General features: G+C 36.5%; 1 pseudogene; it reads left to right on the top strand.

Moving 5' to 3' along the window:
• The first annotated feature begins 566 nt into the window (after positions 1–566).
• Positions 567–1,058, top strand: LOC116556219 (annotated as a pseudogene).
• The last annotated feature ends 6,112 nt before the right edge of the window (positions 1,059–7,170 follow it).

Genomic DNA, 7,170 nt, shown 5'->3' on the forward strand with positions numbered 1-7,170 from the left:
ATGGTTTTATAAAGAAGAGCTCCCCTGTACAAACTCTCTCTTCCCCGCCATCACGAAAGATGTGACTAGCTCATTCTTGCCTTCCGCCATGATTGTGAGGCCTCCTCAGCCACATGGAACTATGAGTCCATTAAACCTCTTTTTTTTAAATAAATTACCCAGTCTCAGATATGTCTTTATTAGCAGCATGAAAACAGACTATTACAGGACTCATGAGTGCTCTGCCCAACACCACACCACCCCCCACACCTGAGAGGAAAAATACAGCAAACTCCTGGGTACGGACACCAGGTTCTTTCAGATACTTTCTCATAGCTACTCCACTCTAGAATTGGATAGAGGTTTTGATGTTCTGTGGCTTAGGAAAACTTCAGCTTAGGAATTAGACAGCAGCCTTCCTTCTGATAGGTATCAGGCTAGAAATAATAGGAAAAATATAAAATGTTTAATAGAAAAAATAAGCAAGCAAATAATATAGTCAGCTAATTTGTAGAAGGTGAGATTTCAGTGATCAATAAGCATAAGAAAGATAGGCAAACTCGGCCGGAACCACCATCTTCCAGTAATTCGCCAAAATGACGAACACAAAGGGAAAGAGGAGAGGCAGTTGATATATGTTCTCTAGGCCTTTTAGAAAACATGGAGTTGTTCCTTTGGCCACGTATATGCGAATCTATAAGAAAGGTGACATTGTAGACATCAAGGGAATGGGTACTGTTCAAAAAGGAATGCCCCATAAAAGTTATCATGGCAAAACTGGAAGAGTCTACAATGTTACCCAGCATGCTGTTGGCATTGTTGTTAACAAACAAGTGAAGGGCAAGATTCTTGCCAAGAGAATTAATATGCATATTGAGTACATCAAGCACTTTAAGAGCCGAGATAGCTTCCAAAAATGTGTGAAGGAAAATGATAAGAAAAAGAAAGAAGCCAAAGAGAAAGGTACCTGGGCTCAACTGAAGTGCCAGCCTGCTCCACCCAGAGAAGCACACTTTGTGACAACCAATGGGAAGGAGCCTGAGCTGCTGGAACCTATTCCCTATGAATTCATCGCATAATAGGTGTTAAAAAAAAAAAAAAAAAAGACCTCTGGACTGTAAAAAAAAAAAGAAAGATAGGCAAACTCACTAGTGATCAATCAAACAAGGAGAAGTCATTACACACCAATGAAATCACAGGAAAAAAATATAAAAGCTGATACCACCAATGAGTTGAGAGAAAGCAGGGAAAGGGAATTTCCTATAGACATTGCTTGTGGAAGAACAAATTAGTGTAACTACTTCGGAGACTAATATGCCACTTCCCAGAAAAACTGAAAAGTGTGCATAGCACATTAGTTACACTTCTAGATATGTCCTTCAGGTCTAGAAAGAAAATTTGTCTCCGTGGCCAAGAAGAACTCTACAAAGATGCTTTTTATTACACTGTTTTGAAACAGGGGAAAATGAAAAATAATCTAAATGTTTATAAGTAAGGAATAGATGAATAAAAGTTTATTTATACAATGGAATACTATGCAGCTGTTCAAATGAATAAATTAGATCTACATGGATAAACTTCAGAAGCATACTACTGAAGAGACAAAACCAATCTAAAGTTGCAGAATGTTACGTTTGATTCCATGTATGTAAACTTTTAAAGCACAAAATAATATATGTGCTCATGAACATACATATATAGAACAAAGGTATGAAAACCTTCATAAAAACACTACTAGCAAATTCAGAAGAGTGGTGACTCCCAAGGATAGGTAAGATGGTTGGAAAACAGATGGGAAAAGGATAATGGCAGATGCATTCATAATACTTCCTTACAAACACCAAAACAAAAATGATCTGAAGCTAATAGACAAAAGGCTAACATGTGTTAAATCTAGCAAGGTAGACACATGAGTATCTGTTACGCTTATTTTCTGTATGTGTAGAGTACTCAGCAACAGTAGAGTACAGGAATAAATTTGGCTGACCATTTGGAGGCCAAGCTTGTTTCTGATCTCTACTAAAGGCAGTTATGTCCTCTAGAACACATTTTTTTACTCTCTTCAATCTCAGTTCTTTTCTTTGTAAATGAAAGGTAATAACATTTTGTCCCAGCCTGCTTCAGTGTTTGGAAGATGACCAAATAATATAGTAAAACGCCACCTTGAAAACCATTAAGAGTTTTAAAAAAAAGTTTAAAGACTTACGGCTGTTTGTATGTTGACACATAAAATAAGGATATCCATCATATATAATGCTAGTTCAGAGGCCCAATATCAACATATTGTACACTTTACTGTGGGTTTCTTTTTTTCTTTCCTAGACAGAGTCTTGCTCTGTTGCCAGGCTGGAGTGCAGTGGCGAGATCTCGGCTCACTGCAATCTCTGTCTCCAGGGTTCAAGCGATTCTCCTGCCTCAGCCTCCCGAGTACCTGGACTACAGGCACGTGCCACCATGCCCAGATAATTTCTGTACTTTTAGTAGAGACGGGGTTTCACCATGTTGGACAGGATGGTCTCTATGACCTCACGATCCTACCGCCTTGGCTTCCCAAGGTGTTCGGATTACAGGCATGAGCCACGGCACCCGGCCCTACTATGGGTTTTTATATGGCTATTTTGACTCCGCAAAATTATTCTTGTCATGTTATTCTGTTCTAGTGGCTTGACAAGGAGAGGGAGAAAATTGGGCCCTATCATTCCTCCCAAATCTATCCTTGAAACACTCTAAGGATTTGAGAGTTAAAGCACAAAGGTCTACCAGCAACCACTGGGAGAAAAACACTGCATGTAAACATGGTGAGTTAGGAAATACCAGTTTCACAAAGAGGACCGCTGGCTAAGAAGCACCATGTATATTTCTACTTAGAGCTTAAAATTTTTATTTTAAATTATACCTTTTGGAAAAGGATGTAAAGTGAAGGGAGAACAATAGGAGCTTTTAGCTCAGGTACTCTTCTCAGCTGTGATCTTCTTAATAAATGAAATCTCCTCGAAAACATTTGTTAGATAGAAGCAATTAAGGCTGAGGCTCTATCCTCTCTCCACTAATTAATTACAGCAAATGAGCCTGTAATGTGCATCATAACAACTTAATAAGCTGGACCAAACTATTTTAGATTCTACCATGCTAGTATTTCATCATTGCTGGGCCATGTAAATTAGGTAAGTAATATCTGAATATAAATAGTTTTTGAATTACCTGTGTCCTTCAAAATAAACTCTATGTCTTGAGCAGATGTGTTATTTATAAGAAAGCGGTGAGAGCAGGGAATGGTATAGTAGATATGAGGACAGGGAAAGGAGGTGGAGACAGGAAAAACATGAGAGCTTACACAAACCATCACGTTATCTTCAATAATTTAATATCCATCCTTTCTGCAACATGTTATAGCAGCCAAATGGATGACATTCCAACTCTGTCACATTTTTCCCTTTTTTGACATCATTGGTTATATTGTCAATTCTCGCCTCAAATGTCTAACTGAACCTGGATCAAAGTGTGACTAATGCAAGTTCTTTAGTAATGTCTCTGCTTTTAATGAAACTTTAAGGACAATTAGTGACTCACTGAGTCAGTGAACAGACTTTGTACATCTGGGGATGAGTTCAAATATGGCTTACTGTCAACGTAACAAGCAAGGGCCTCAGGCCAGCTGTGAATAATCTCAGACACAATTATCTGAAACTTTAAAGGCTGGTTTCTTTAAAAATAAAAGGTCAATATGTCTTCCAGGGAATAGCATCTGCTATCACCTCAATGTGTTAACTGAGTAACTTCAGCAAATGTCAAACAGATCATCATCTCCCCTTCCCCAAAGTACAAATTGTTCACTGCCCACGAAGGTATAATTCAAGCATTTCCAGATTGGAAGGAGAAAAGAAGGCATAGGCAAGCAGATCTGGAAGTTAAGGAGGTTTATCAGGTAATCTTTTCTGTGGACCCTTCTTTCCTGTTTATTATTTGTGTCAAGTTTCTCCAGAACATAGACCCAGGATTTTCCACTACAGAATGAAAAAGACAGTGGAACAATTCTCTTAAATATTCTTGAAACATGAGCTGTTTAGGGTCAGAGGGGAGCATACCAGTTTTACCGACCAGAAGAATAAGCATAGGTCAGCGACAAAGAGAAATAATCAGTTCTCTTCCTCTCTTCTCATTGTTGCACCCATCATCTCTGGGAGGTAATGGGTAAAAATGAAGACACACACACACACAATCTATTTGAGGCCTAAGGGCAACTTTAATAGGGACACAAACTGGAATTTATTTAAGTCTCAACACATTTATTGAAGTCTGTTCCAAAATACATTTCATCCTCAAATTTACGATGCTCTTAGAATAAGTAGTAAATAAATGTATACCTTTTAGGAGTAATGGTTTTGGTAACATTTTGGACAGAATTGACACTGGACTGCAAAACTGGAGCTCTAACTCATTTCTTCTCTTACAGCATCCCTTTCATCTCTTTCCTATGCACGGTCTATTTTTAGCAAGTTCTTAATAGGATGTCAGATAATAAAAATTTCAGGTGTGTCCTCTTCCAAGTAAATATGCATTTTTAAAAGGCAACCCCAAGACTGCAAAGCTTTTAAAGCTCAAAGGAATGACAGGCACAGAGATAGGATGGTAGGTGATCAAGCCTCAGTGCCTACTTCACTGATCCGTTTACTGCTAAGGCCAATCCGGGAGATACTTGACCAATCAGAACAGACCAGTGAGGCGATATCTACATTGTGCTTACTGTTATCCAGAAAATGAGAGAGTTTAAAGGAATTCCAGCTTTGAGAAAACTGTTCTTGAATTCGATGTTTTCATTAAAATATTCCCTGCATACAAAAATATCCACACAAGCCATTTGAAAAGGAATGGGATCAGTTTAAATCTTAAGTGTCCTAAAGTGTAAGAAGGTTCAGTCAGCAATATACGACCAACTAAAACCTTTTTCTTTAACACGTAAAGCCAATGCTTTTATATATCTTTGTCATTCATCGACAGGCCATAAATCTACTGTGTGTTTGCTTAGAACAGAAAACTTGAGATACAATCTTACTTATATTTCTCTGACTCCTACTATTCTCAAGATACTCTTTCCTTAACTGTCACACTTCCCCTGTGGTTTTGCACAAAGTCTCAAATGCTCCAATCTCTTGGCTAGGTTAACAAGCTTATCCAGCTCACCTAACTGTGGAGGCCTTCTCTGAAGTTCCGTGATGGCACTTCACAGAACAGCTTGGTAGCTTGAATTCTAATAATACAAAAGGTCTCTTAAACAATAGCTCATTTTATTTACATCAAGTTTATCAATGTCATATCAACCCTAGAACAGTGCTCTCATTTAAGAAACAAATTCCATCAAGACAAGTTCTTCTCTAGGCTTGTTCCTTGTGTTAGCATTAGGGCTGACATTTAAGGAAGGTATAATAGTGTAAAACATTTCATCTCATCTAAAGATTTATATTAGCTATTCAAATTCTAAAAAGCAATGCAGTATTTTCCTTGAACCTGTTCACATTTGTTATACATCAAATAATTGATTTTCATTAAATCCTCCTCTTTCCTTGGGAGAAAGTTGTTCTCTTTATATATATATAAATATAAAATATATATATATAATATTTATATATATTATATAATACAATATAAATATATTTATATATAATTTATATATATATATAAAATGTGTTTATATATATATATAAATTATGGCCTCTGTTATCCAGTCTTTTTGATGAAAGCCATTTTAACTGGAGTGAGGTGATATCTCATTATGGTTTTGATTTGCATTTCCCTGATGGTTAGTGCTGTTGAGCATCTTTAAAATATATCCGATGGCCATTTGTATGTCTTCTATTGAGAAATGTCTATTCAGATCTTTTGTCCATACTTTATTGATATATAATAGGTGCAGATATTTTGGGGCTACATTAAATAATTTGATATATCCATATAATTTGTAATGATCAAATCAGTATTCATATCGGAATATCCGTCACCTTAACTGTTTGTCTTTTCTTTTTGCCAGAAGGCTTTGAATTACTCCCTTCTAGCTATTTTGAAATATAGAATATTGTAAACTATAGTCACCCTACTGATCTTTCAAACACTACGTCTTATTTCTTCTATCAAACTGTATATTTGTACCCAACAATTAACCTCCATATGTCCCCCGCTCCCTACCCTTTTTAGCCTGTGGTAACCATTATCTACCCTCTGTCTTCATGAGATCCACTTTTTTAGCTCTCACATATGAGTGAGAACATGCAATATTTGTCTTTTGTGCTTCACTTATTCACCTAACATGATCTCCAGTTCCCATGTTGCTGCAAATGAAAGGATTTCATTCTTTTTATGGCTGAATAATATTCTATTGTGTATATGTACCACCTTTTTATTCATCCATGGGCAGGCACTTTGCTTGATTTAATATTTTGTCTATCGTGAATAGTGCTACAACAATAAACATGGGAGTACAGATATCTCTTCAATATATTGATTTTCTTTCTTCTGGGTATATACCCAGTAGTGAAATTATTTGATCATATGGTAGTTCTATTTTTAGTTTTTTGAGGAACTTCCATAGAATTTTTCACCGTGGCTTTACTAATTCACATTCAGACCAACAGTGTCCTAGGGTTCCCTTTCTGCACATCCCTGTCAGCATCCATTATCCCCTGTCTTTTTGATGAAAGCCATTTTAACTGGAGTGAGGTGATAGCTCACTATGGTTTTGATTTGCATTTCCCTAATGGTTAGTGCTATTGAGCATTTTAAAAATATATCTGATGGCCATTTATGTCTTCTATTGAGAAATGTCTGTTCAGATCTTTTGTCCATTTAAAAAAGTCAGAATATTTGTTTTTTTGCTATTGAGTTGTTTGTGCTCCTTATATATGCTGCTTATTAATCCTTTGTCAGATGGGTAGTTTGCAAATATTTTCTCCCATTCTGTGGGTTGTCTCTTCACTTTGTTAATTGTTTCCTTTGCTGTACAGAAGTTTTTAGCTTCATATAATTCCATTTGTCTCTTTTTGCTTTGGTTGCCTGTGCTTTGAGGTCTTACCTAAAATTCTTTTCCAGTGTCCTGAACATTTCTTCAGTGTTTTATTTTTTTTTTCTAGTGGTTTCATAGTTCCAAGTCTTAGATTTAAGTCTTTAATTTATTTTTATTTGATTTTTGTATATTGTGAG

Source organism: Sapajus apella, unplaced genomic scaffold (genome assembly GCF_009761245.1).
Source record: "Sapajus apella isolate SASKATOON/1434 unplaced genomic scaffold, GSC_monkey_1.0 scaffold1, whole genome shotgun sequence".
In the NCBI taxonomy this organism is placed as follows: Eukaryota; Metazoa; Chordata; class Mammalia; order Primates; family Cebidae; genus Sapajus; species Sapajus apella.